The sequence below is a fragment of the Panthera uncia genome, chromosome D4 (assembly GCF_023721935.1).
Source record: "Panthera uncia isolate 11264 chromosome D4, Puncia_PCG_1.0, whole genome shotgun sequence".
NCBI lineage: Eukaryota > Metazoa > Chordata > Mammalia > Carnivora > Felidae > Panthera > Panthera uncia.
In genome coordinates this window covers 68696222-68708610 of record NC_064807.1, presented here as the reverse complement: position 1 = coordinate 68708610, position 12389 = coordinate 68696222, and the positions used below count along the sequence as shown (strand labels likewise).

Genomic DNA, 12389 nt, shown 5'->3' with positions numbered 1-12389 from the left:
TACAGGAGACCCAACTCACTGAAGAAAAACAAAAATTTGAACTCTTTCAAAGTTATGCTCTTCAAAAAGAAGCTTGATCATAATTTGCGGGTGAAAACAGACCTGTGTTAAAGGTTCAAGGTTTTATTCAACTGTACATATACTGTATTATGTGTTCCTCTGATCGTAGAAAGTCTGTCCTTGGTTTGGATCCATTCTTCATAAAGCCCCAGCAATTGTTACTTTGTATTTGCCCGAGTATTTGCAGTAGTCAACTGTGTGATGATTTTTGCTAGCATTTTTCCAGGCCAATTTTGAAAGGTATCGTTTGTGGCAGAAAGAGTTCAGTGGAACTTGCGAGAGATGGCACATATTATCAAGCCCAAGAGGACCCTTGAGGAGTTGGGGAGATGTGATGAGGGTGAGAACATCTAGAGGGTGTAAGCTGGAGGGCAAAGTGGTACCTCAGGGGACAGAGGCCTCTAAGGTTTTCTTCCTCTCATTTATATACCTTTAAGAGTGATGTTAAAGACAAAAATTAGTCCTCTTACGATTTCCCAATTATTTTCTCAAAACAATGACTAGGAATCAATTACCAGGTGTCAAATCCCCCCTTTTTGTGACAAAACTGATAATCCTCCATAGGAACTGCTCTCATGTTCTGACTCCCACTATTTCCTGGAACCCCCACCTTCCAGTTTAAAGCCCTCTGGAGCAGATCAGCTGGTGTGCTGGAAAAACACAGCCCTGGGAAGATACACTCCACGCTGGCCAGAGGCCCAGCACTCTGGCTTCTGCCCTGGCCTCTGGATCTCAGTGCTGGGGCTGGATGTTCTGCCTAGTCCACCAGCCACTCCCCACAGCCTCCTCCACTTTTATGGCCCCACCTTTTGTTTGCAAGGAATAATAAAGGTTATGAAAAGAGGGTACCCAGAAGTCTCAAAGAGGTTTTCTTTTCCTTGGAATGCCTTCATTATAAATCCAGTTTGGTTCTAAAGCTTATCTAGAACAATCTACTTCGTGGATAATGTGCCTGGGTGGCTCAGTCAGTTAAGCAACTGATTCTTGGTTTAGGCTCAGTTCATGATCTCAAGGTTCGTGAGTTTGAGCCCCACGTGGGGCTCTGCGCTGTCAGCAGGGAGCCTGCTTGGGATCCTGTCTCTCCCCCTCTCTCTCTGCCCCTCCCCTGCTCACTCCCTCTCTCTCAAAATAAATAAGCTAAGAAAAAAAAGTACTGGAAAATGAATTTTATAATACCAACAATGAAAGAAAGCTGGAAAACACAATAGAACCTACAAAGAACTCTGTCTTCAAATTCAAAGTAAGTTGAATCAGAACAAAACAAGAAAGTAGGCGGAGACGTTTGTAGCAATCCTCTCAAGAGCAATCCTCTTCAAACTGAGGATGAATGACAGGGATTCTTTCCTGGATATAATTTCACTTCAAAACTTTCTTCCCCCGTAATATACATTGGGCTTGCTGGTTTCACTTCCCAGTTGTGATTCTGGTGGATTTTCAGCTTACAAAAGGAAGGAAGACAGAGAGAAAAGGCAGGAGGGAGACAGAGTGGCTGGAGGGGAGAGAGTTCCAGAGGTTCTGGGCCAGAATCTAAAGGGAGAGAGAAGGGAGAAGGGACAGAGGATAGATATTTAGCAGCGGAAGTGCCTGCAGCGTGGTGGAGCTAAGCCAGAAAAGAGGCAGAGCCACAGATCCCAGGAGACAGAGCGGAAAGGCCTAGGGAGGGAGTCCTTCATTTTTCCCCTTTCCTCCCCCAGCCTCCAGGTGGCATAGCTGACCCAACACAGTTTGCTTGGGAGCTGAAAAATAGGGCAGAGGCCTGGGCAAGTGAAACTAAAACACAAAAGGCACTGTTGCCAGGCAGGATGGCAAGGGGGTGGGGGGCCAGGGACCCAGTGGGGGGCAATCAGTACAGGGCTCTCGGATGTATTTCCACTGCTTCCTGGGTACCTTAGCCAGATGCTCTCAAAACTCTAATGGAAATCTTTTCATGTTGCAATCTAAACTCTTTGTCACTTTTCAAGTCCCAATATAAAGAATCACATCTGCATAGCACACTGCAATTTGTATCCTCTCATTTAAGATATGCTTGCTAAAGAGCTACGTGCATCTGAAGCTACGGAAACACATCTACAGGGTGTGAATTCTAGACAGACAACGAGATCAGGGGTACCTCAACGTCAGCACTCTGGATATTCTGGGGAGGGTAATTCTTCATGGTGGGCAGCTGTCCTGTGCATTGTAGGGTGTTTATCCCACTAGATTCTAGGAGCATCCTCCCCTCTCGCGGACCAAACTCTCAGGTTGAATCTGCTGATTCCAGTCTGGAAGCTTGGCTACTTTGCATAGGGTTGACTGCCAAACCTTCCTCCGCCAAATGGGGTAAGAGAGCTTCTCACACTATAACGTGCATACAGATTCTCGGGGATTTTGTTAAAATGCAGAATCTGATTCGGTAGGTCTGGGACGGGGCTCAGGATTCTCTCGTTTCAACAAGCTCCTGAGTAATGGCAATGCCACAGGTCCCCAGACCACACTTCGAACAGCAAGGGCCCCAGAGCACTGGTTAAGTAACGGGAGGGAGCTGAGTGGGAGAAACAGGAGGACATCACGCAGCTGTGGGGCCCTTGGCTGGTTCCATAACTGCCAAGTGCATCAGTATCCTCGTTTGAAAAATGGTGGCGATTGTAAGGAACAAGTAAGAGAGTGGAGATAAAGCAACCTGTTTAGCATCTGACACTCAAAAAATGTTAATTCCCTTCCCCTTCCCTCTTAGCTCCTCCCAGCACCCCCAGCCTAGAAACCTCAAGATCAAGGTGTCCCTGGGGATTACAGGGACTTCCCTAGAAAACTAAATCCCATTCTCATTGATGCTCCCAGAGGGAGGGGCTTCTTCCCTTTTCATTCTTCTATTTTATACCCTCCATGCTGGTTATACTATAACATCTGTCATCCTTGGGAGGCTGTGAATTGTTTTGGTAATGAAGCATATGATGAAAAGAATATTTTAAAACAATGTACACATTGTGATTTCATGCAAAAGCAACGCCTCCCACACTTGGGGCCCATCTCTGTGCTGCATTTTAACACTGATTTGAACTTTTCTCTAAAGGAAAAATCATCCCCAAACAGGGATAATGACAAGCACCTTGGATATGATCTAAGTTGCCTATACAGTTTGATGGCTTTCCTCCCCAAATGAATGGATTCTGTTCATCTGGGATTGTGTCAGAGGAGAATGCCTGCTATCCTTTGCAAAGATAAAATGTTCGAATGCAAAATACTAATTTGCCAGGCTAAATACAGCCTTGGAATCACACAGCACATGGCACATGGACCTTGATTTTAATACACATACAGAGAGAGCTTTTGAATTCAGAGTTGTGAAGTACTTGGATTTTCTAGAAAATTAAGATTTATTCCTTTGGGAAATTCACTCCCCCGGCCCCTTTCATAAAGAGGGCTCAACAATTGGTTTCTTTCTCTGTTTGTAGGGTGTATCACAAAACTTACATCAGGCACCGCACCAAAGTGTTTCTGCTGAGCAAATGATGTCATGATAATGTAAGCCAATCCGGTCAGGGAGAGGGACTGAAAGCAGTCAGTTAACCGCCTACAGGAAAGTGTGGTTTGGCCTTTCTAGAACCTTCTACACACACTTCACCCAGGTGTGGGGCTTGGGTAGGCCCCCAGAGATCTGCATTTGAGGCAGTTAACTGGGTGGAAGGAAAGGCAGGTCAGTGTCCCTTCCTCTCCCCTGCCCAGGGCTGGGCTTTCCCCGGATCTGCAGGGCTGGTTTCTGCTACAGGACAGTGGCTCAGTCCTGGCCTCACGGTTCACTATAGACACGCTGTGAAGATCATGGCCTACAGACAGGATGGCCACCTAGGGAACCCTTCTCTTCACAGTGCTCAGTGTGATGTCAGTGGTAGCCCCCCACCCCACACCCCTCTGACAAAAGACTATAAACCTGGAAGGCCTGGCAAATGTCTCCTCGAAACTTGACAAACCCCGGGGCACGCAAAGCACCAGGCAGAAACCTCCAGAGGGTGGGCCTCTTCTGACAACCCAGGAAAAACTGCTCCAACATCACAGTTTATCCTTGTCCTGCACCGTAATAACCCTCCTCAAGGCCTCCTCACTAACGCATGTGGGAAGCAATAACATACAACCTTTCGTAGTTCAAAGAGAGGTTAATGCTTCTGGACTGGCATTTTTTAAATCTTTATATATGGACTCGATTTCTCGTCCATCCTATAAAGGAGATCAGGGGTTTAGGGGCCCTACAGGGCAGAAAGCTCAAGCAGAAGCCACAGACCTTTTTGAAGTAGTTCCAGGATCGCCTCTGGGTTGGAGCAGTGAAATCAGTCAAGACCTGAGGCAGGCAGGTCAGTGTATCTGCTTATTTAAGAATTTCACTGGGGGTGCGCCTGGGTGGCTCAGTTGGTTAAGCATCTGACTTCGGCTCAGGTCATGATCTCGCGGTTCATGAGTTCGAGCCCGGTGCTGGGCTCTGTGCTGACAGCTCAGAGCCTGGAGCCTGCTTTGGATTCTGTCTCTCTCTCTCTCTCTCTCTCTCTCTCTCTCTCTGCCCCTCCCCCACTCATGCTCTGTCTGTCTGTCTCTCAAAGATAAACATTAAAAAAAAAAAAAAGAACTTCATTGGGTACCTGGGCCAGGGCACATTCTCCTCTCTCCTAAGTTACTACTCTTGTGGGGTGCTGGGGAGGTATCTGTATCCTCTGCAGGCTTGTGTCCCAATGCAATCAATTCTCAGGCTTTATTTGGCATCCCAGAAGAGTTGGTTTAAAAGGCAGCATCCAGAAAAAAATAAACAAAAGGCTGTATCCAGGCCCCTCTTAAGTGGGTGATCCTGTCTGTGCCAGAGCCCAGGAATCCCTACATAGACACTAGTATGACTAGACTGCATGTCCAGATATGCTGCCCAAGTGAACAGGGCAGATTCCCAGGAAATTGGGTCTTCAGTGTAGGACTAGATACACCAGTGGGTCAGTGGACATGAGTTGGACGGTCCCCGTTTTGTGGGACATTTTAAGGGGGGGATTTCCCTCCCGCAGACAATGACTAAAAAGAAAACTTCACGGAGGCATTGCAAACAGGGTCAGGAGCTACAATGTTCCGCTTTTTAAATCATATTGCTTGTGAATCCCCAGCTACTTTTTCTAACCGCCTCACTTCCTTAAAGGTACAGGCTCGTGCTAGTCCAGACCCCAGTCCTCGCTGGCACAGAGGATTGATTCGGTGGAGAGCTTTGGGCCGAGGCTGGAGCCCGGTGTGTATAAAAGAATGGTTTGTAACACTTAGGACTTTATTCAAAGTAATGTGCTACTTAATACTTCATCCAACCTGCAAAATCTCTGGCAAATCTGTGAAATTAAATGGTAAAACATAAAAGGATTGGATTAACGAGGCTTCTCAGGCTCTTCTGAAAACCGTTTTCATTTTAATGCTGGCTGCACATCTTTACTTAATATATTAATCCCTGTTCCCATCTTAGTGACAGCGTAAACTCATTAGAGCCGGCAAAGAATCTTGCACGAGTTTCGGAAGGGAGGTCCCACTGACATCCATCACACTACGGGTCACTGAGTGAGCTTAAAGCCCAGGATTAGGGTCCTGAAAATTTGGGTCCGTTTGCCCGATGAGGAACAATTTCTGACTCACTCAAAGCATAAAGAGGAAGCAAGTAAAGAAAAATGGAAGAAGCCGTGATAATGCAGGTGTTGTGGGGGCAATGGGAGAAGAAGGATGTCAGCCAGACTCCCCCAAGTCAAAAGGGGGCTGGCCAGTGAAGGTGACGTTAGGTTTGCAGAATCTCTGTGCTCAACCCTTTTCCATCCGATCAGTGTGAAGGATCACACAATTGACCTGCCACAAATTGCTGGAATTTTAAAAATTAACTTTAAAAACCATTTATGTGCATCTACCATAGACATGAAAAGAGATTTTAGGGTACCTGGCTGACTCAGTCAGCAGAGCATGAGATTCTTGATCTCAGGGTTGTGAGTTCAAGCTCCATGTTGGGTGTAGAGATTACTTTTTTTAAAAAAAATTTAATGATTATGTTTATGTTTATAAACATAAAATATAACAAAAATATAAACATATAAAAAATGTTCATTTTTGAGAGAGAGAGAGAGACAGAGAATGAGCAAGGGAGGGTCAGAGAGGGAAGGAGACACAGAATCCGAAACAGGCTCCAGGCTCTGAGCTGTCGGCAGAGAACCCGACGCGGGGCTCGAACTCACGAACCCTGAGATCATGACCTGAGCTGAAGTCGGACGCTTAACCGACTGAGCCACCCAGGTGCCCAGGGTGTAGAGATTACTTAAATAAATAAATATATCTTAAGAAAAAAAGATGAAAAGAGATTTTAACTTAAGAAATACAATACATGCAAGGTGCTTCCATATATCTCATTGAACACAAGTTTTCAAATAGGCAGGTTTTGGTATTCCCATTTTTATAGGTGAGGGAACTGAGATTCCATTTTAAGTGGCGTGCCCAAGATCTTGCAGAGAACTTGGCCCGGGCGTTACTGTGTTTTGGCCCCGCCATGGTTCTGGATAACTTGGGCATCACACTATCTGCAGACCTCTGCTCACTCAGGCTGCTCCAGTCAAGCAGCAAAACCCACCAGAAAAGTCCTGCCCACCCCTAAGGAAGCAAAAGGTCAAAGGACAACGACATTCTTCACAGTGTCTTGCAGCTCCCCCGACTTCCCTGGCATTCACCCCACGACCCCCTCAACCAGGACACGTACCTCCAAGACTTAAAGGATGAAACAAAAACACCCAACTCCTCAAACCCACTTGAGGGAAGCTCCTTCATCTCACCTCCCATCCCTGGGGAAAATGAGCAGCATTGCGCCTCCACAGGCTACCTTCTCCGGCTGCATGGCACATTTGGTCACCCTGAGACCCCAACCAAGAGGGGAGCAATGTCAGTTACACATCCCTTGCTTCCACTTGACTGTACCCCCCAAGGCCTGGTAGAACTGGTACGCCTGGATTTCAGAGACAGATACCAAAGGGGAAAGAGGTAGACGGGCCCAAGGATGCCCTCAGGCCCTTCCCCCATGCTGTCTGTCCTCTCTTGCACCTCCCCAATCTCAGAATTCACTTCAACAGGTAAAGAGAACCCTGGAGAAAGTGCATCTTGCTGTACGGTAGGGCGACGGAAAAGTCATGATTAATTCATTTCTCTGGCGCTCAACCTTCCAGAGAGTGGGGCAAAGAACAGAAATGATATTTGTACTGGGATTTGTTTTCTCAAAAGCCGGTCTCCACAGGCCGTCCTGGAGTGGATTCCACAATTACACTTGTGCGCTCCTACACACCTTTATTTTTATCTGTGTTGACATCACGCAGAGACTACAAAGTCCTAAATTGTCAATGGACAGACAACAATACAGTGACCACAGTAAACTCACCAAGGCAAAGCCAAGCAAGGTAGCCATTCATTTTACCCCTTAGATACACACTTGTATCACCAACAGTTGAAACGCATTTTTAAAACTCAGGTTTAAACTTATATTACTTAATGTAATTCATTTCTTAAGTATTCTAGTTAATCAAGTGCTAGTGACAATCACATATCCAAACTCTATAATTTTCTCTTTGAGCAAAATAGTGGATTTCATATTGAAATAGAGATGATTTTGACTCTCCTGTAATAATACATTCCTGACAAACATGTTCGAAGGGCAAAGGTCCAAAACTTGAATGGTGGTCTTTTTTTTTTTTTTTTTCCAATTTTTAATTAATTTTTTTGAGGGAGAGCTCAAGCGGGGTAGGGGCAGAGAGAGAGGGGACAGAGGATCCGAAGTAGGCTCTGCACTGATGGCCGAGAGTCCCATGTGGGGCTCCAACTCACAGACGGCGAAATCATGACCTGAGCTGAAGTTGGAGCTCAACCGATGGGGTCACCCAGGTATGCCTCCTTTTTTTTTTTTTAAGTAACAGTGGACTTATATGTTCTTAGAAGGGGATTACCTTACAAAGAGCATGGATCTCATCATGGATCATGGAGGCACTGCCACCCTCATGCCCAAGCCACTCAACGTGCTAATGGGTAAGGTGGGTGCCAGTGAGGAGACCCCTCACTTAAGCTTTTTTAGCTTCATAGAAAATATATCCATGGGTGTAGAGTTTACACAGTATAAAGAAAATGATGATGTTTTCCAGCAAAACTTACTAAAATTGTTGAACTTAAAGTTGTTTCGTTTTTCAGTAAAATTTACTATAATTATTGATAAGTGCATTAATTAATTTGTTCAAATTTCCAATAGGTAGTACAGAATCCCTGATCAATCATCTAAGCAAATGATGACTCAAGATCATTTCTCAAGATCAAAGAACAGCCATTTCAGAGGCTAAGTCAAGATTGATCATCAATTCTACCAGTTTTAAGGAATGTATAAAATTAAAGAATAGAGCTAAACATCACCCTTTTTGGTCTTTAGAAGTAAATTTCAACATGCCGCTGTTTCACCTGTTTCAATTATTAAAACTCAACACAACTTCCATGCAAACTCAATTTCATTTTTATTTGAAACATTTGTCACTATCTTAATAAATAGAGACTTGTAGGGGCGCCTGGGTGGCTCAGTGGGTTGAGAGCCAACTTCGGCTCAGGTCATGATCTTGTGGTTCATGAGTTCAAGCCCGGTGCTGGGCTCTGTGCTGACAGCTCAGAGCCTGCAGCCTACTTTCTGATTCTGTCTCCTTCTTTCTCGGCCCCTCCTCTGCTGGTACTCTTTCTCTCTCAAAAATAAAATAAAATAAAATAAACCATTAAAAAAAAAAAACCCAGACACTTGTAATAGCATCCGTGATAGAAATCTGAGACATGGATGCTTTAGGAGTCCACCAAATCTATAAAGAGGGTATCTAGACAATAATTCTAATAATTAACTAGAAAGTCTAGGGTGATCGCATTTTTAAAAGTAATATTTAATAGTGCTATACTAAAATATTGATAAGTTTTAGTCGTAAAACAACCAATGGCTCATACTACCCCCCCCTTACTTGATAAGAAGTTAAGACAACCTGCTTCATCTCATGAGCCTGAAATCCTGAGGTTCCTGAGTGAGAACGAGCCACTTATGGAAGTGAAATAATCTGACTACACTACCCTGAACTGTGCAGGCAGGAAGCCTTGCCAACCGTGATGCCAGAACTATGAGATAATGGGTATTTCAAAATGTCTGTCCCATCTCAGAACCCAGTCACCCACTCACACCGGCACCTCAGCATCCCCGAAAGAAACTGAAGTGAACTTTGGTGCCAGAGAAACATCTCGACACCTAACTTGCAGTCCACTAGGGAAGATGCTGGGAGACCCGAGGAGGGTTACTTTCATTTTTCTTGGCTCCTGACTAATGGTATTGGTGTAGCCCCAAATAATTGCAGGACCTACCTGACCCATGTTGTGCCCACTCAAAGGAGAAAGCGCCCTCTGAGCAAAGAGCCAGTGTCAAAACTGGGCAGGAGAAAGCTGGCAGTGGACAGCCGTTTAGAAGATGTGTTAGGGCAAGTTTTAATTCTTAAAGGGTTTTACGTTTAAACAGACAAAGTAAACTCCTTACTCTGAAATTTTATTGATCAGGCTTGGGGATGGTGCCAGGTGGGAGGAAAGAGACAATATTTAATGAAATTAGGACCTTTTCCAGGAAGAAAAGTGTGATGCTTAAGCGAAACTCTCTTGAATTAGAACAAAACCAAGAAAAACCAACGTCCTGGGATCACAGTGGTGCCTGGTGGCCTCCAGATGCCTGGCAACATGTGAAGACGGAAGGCTGCTTCCCCTGTGAACTTGTTAGCAGATTCAGAGATGCACCATGTAGAGATGTATAGGTGTGTGTGTGTGTGTGTGTGTGTGTGTGTGTGTGTGAGATCTCTTTTCAAAGAGAAATACATTTGGGGGGGGGGGCGGAGGAAAGAAGCTTGCCTATGTTAATGGCTCTGCACTTAAAACTGCTACAGAGAAGGGTAAAGATTTGTCAAAGTCTGACCACAAAGCCTATCACAGCCAAATCAATAGTGCCCTACGCAACTGGCTTGAACGGGTCTGGAGAGACAACCCACGGCCTCTCAAAATGAGTCATCGCCCTTCGCGACGCCCCCTTTTTGCGGATTAGGGAAAGGTCCCCAAGGCTGGCGAGCGTCTGCCATGAGGGCCGGGAGCTCAGTAACCCGCTGCCTGTTCTGCTCCCTGCCTGGCTCCCCACTGCGCGCAGCCGCCCCTTAGCCGGCAGTGCTCACGGCCACCCGCGCCGCCGCTCCCAGGCCCGCCCGCCTTCCTCCGCCGGGTCCCGGGCTCCCAGCTCTCACGGACTTCGATTCGGTCCCTCGTCCTCCAGTACGCTTCTCCAGAATTTCTCAGGGCCGCCAGGATCTCCCCGCTCCCATCCCTGAGCTCACGCTGCCTCCACCCAGATTACAGGCACAGTTTGCCCAGCGCGCACCACCGCGACCAGCCCCTTCCACTCCCCAAACTGTCTCCACGAAGGGCCCAAAGAGAGGTATCCTCCCCTTTATCCAGGATAAAACACCGCGTCCTAACAGCTGGGGTCTCAGCCACAGGCTAAACTTCCAGGCTCAGCGCGTACTCCGGGCGTCCCTGCACAGAAAGGCTGCATGGTCTCCGGAGTGTGCAGCTCCCAGACCCAGTCCGCGAAGCTCCGGCTGGCCGGGGACCCGGCCCTCCCCGGCCTGCGCCCCGCCAACGCCCCAGCGCTGCCATCTAAGGACCCGCGTCTTACTCGGGAGCTGGAACCAGTGGTTCCATCCTCTGCTGCTCCGGATCTGGAGGGGTGGCCACGGCCGTTAGATATTCCCCGCTTTTCCTGTACAGCCCGCCTGTGTGTGTGTGTGTGTGTGTGTGTGTGTGTGTGTGTGTGTGCGTGTGTTGGAGGGCAGAAGAAAGGGTCCTAAGTTTATTTTTCTAAAGCATATATAACTAAGTATTGAATAAAGCAGCCAAAGGCTCGGCCCTCCCCCAAACCTAGGAATTCAAAGCCACATGGCCACAGCCCTTTCCAGCCAGGCCACCTCCGCGCACACGCTCCGCTAGGCAAGGCCATAAAAGCCCTTTAAAGTCCGCGATCCTTCGGAGGACACCCCAGATCTGCAGCCCCTCCCGGGCCACCCTTTCCCCACGCCTGGAGCCCCAACACTCGGAGGGCGCCCCGGGGACGACGCCTGAGGCCGCAACACTAGGAGGGCGCCCCGGGGACGCGGAGTCGGGGGCCGAAGCGCCCCCAGCCTGGGCCACCCACCTCTTGGCGCGGGATCCTGGGGGGCGCAGTCCTCGAGCTCTGCTCCGGCGCGGGGCGTCTGAGAAGCTCCGGGGAAGGCGTGCGGCAGCCCCGGGGCCGGGGCGAGCGCGTCTGCCGGGCGCAGCGGCCGCTGGGCGCGCCGGAGGGCCAGGAGCGCCGCCCGTGGGCTGCCGGAGCCCGCCCCTTCCCCGCCCCTCTCGGCGCCCGGCGACCGCGGGCCGCCCCTCCGCTTCCATGTGCCCTCCCCATCCACCCACGCGTCTCTGGCTTTGGTGGAATCCAAAGCACAAACCGAGAAACCACGAAATGAATGAATGGGTACATTGGAGGGGTGGAGGGATGGAGAGATGGATGGATAGAGGCAAGTGAAGCCCGGTATTTCCTAACTGGGGAGAGGGCTCTGTGTCTGGGGATGTGGACCTGTTGTCAGTGCACGGGTGGGCGTGTCGGGGTGTGCACAGGCGGGTGTGTGTTGGGGTACACGTACGTGTATGTAAGTAGGTGGAAGCCTGTGGGTGTATGTGCGCGCTCGCAACGCCAGGGGCTGCTGAGCTCCTGCCCGAGGTGGGAGCAGTCCTTCATTTCGACACCGCACGACTGTCCCCGCGTAAGTACAACGGCCGGCAGCGGTTAGGAAGTGCGTCTTTGTGTTTTGGGGCTCTCCCCGTTGTGGCCTAGAGCCCAAGGTGTGGACGGGGATGCTTCTGGCTCACCGGCTCTCCAGAGCCGTCGCGCTGCCCTCCTCGTTGTGGCAGCCGGTGGCCTGGTGTCAACGCAACAAAGCCATCTGCGGGGAAGGAGGCAGCTGATACACAAGGTGGGGCCGCATTGGGGTGGTAGCCAACCATCCCTCACTCTGGAGCGGTCTGAAATTTCAGTCTGTGGTCCCCTCCCCCAGCATGAATATTTAAATAATGTTAATGACCCTTTCGGGACTGTCTGGAAATCCTGAGAGGACACACGCTGAAACACCCTACACAGAAAACAGCATTTTTAAAAAGCAAGCAGTTATCTTACTCTGCACGCTCTCTGCAGAGGAAAATAATATAAGGCCAGGTTTCTTGAATTCAGCCTTCCACTAGGAAGGATG

At 48.4% G+C, this 12389-nt stretch overlaps 1 protein-coding gene across 8 annotated transcripts in view; it reads right to left on the bottom strand.

Annotated features, from left to right (window-relative positions):
* Window positions 1-12389, bottom strand: part of PALM2AKAP2 (PALM2 and AKAP2 fusion) — a 443327-nt gene that overhangs the window by 94434 nt on the left and 336504 nt on the right. Inside the window, exon 1 of one of the 8 annotated variants that reach the window (XM_049636008.1) lies at window positions 11300-11462. The exons of the other annotated variants lie outside the window; for them this stretch is intronic. The gene's annotated coding sequence lies outside the window, so the exon portion shown is untranslated. Of the gene's footprint in view, window positions 1-11299; window positions 11463-12389 lie in introns of those variants that run through there. 8 annotated transcript variants of the gene reach the window in all.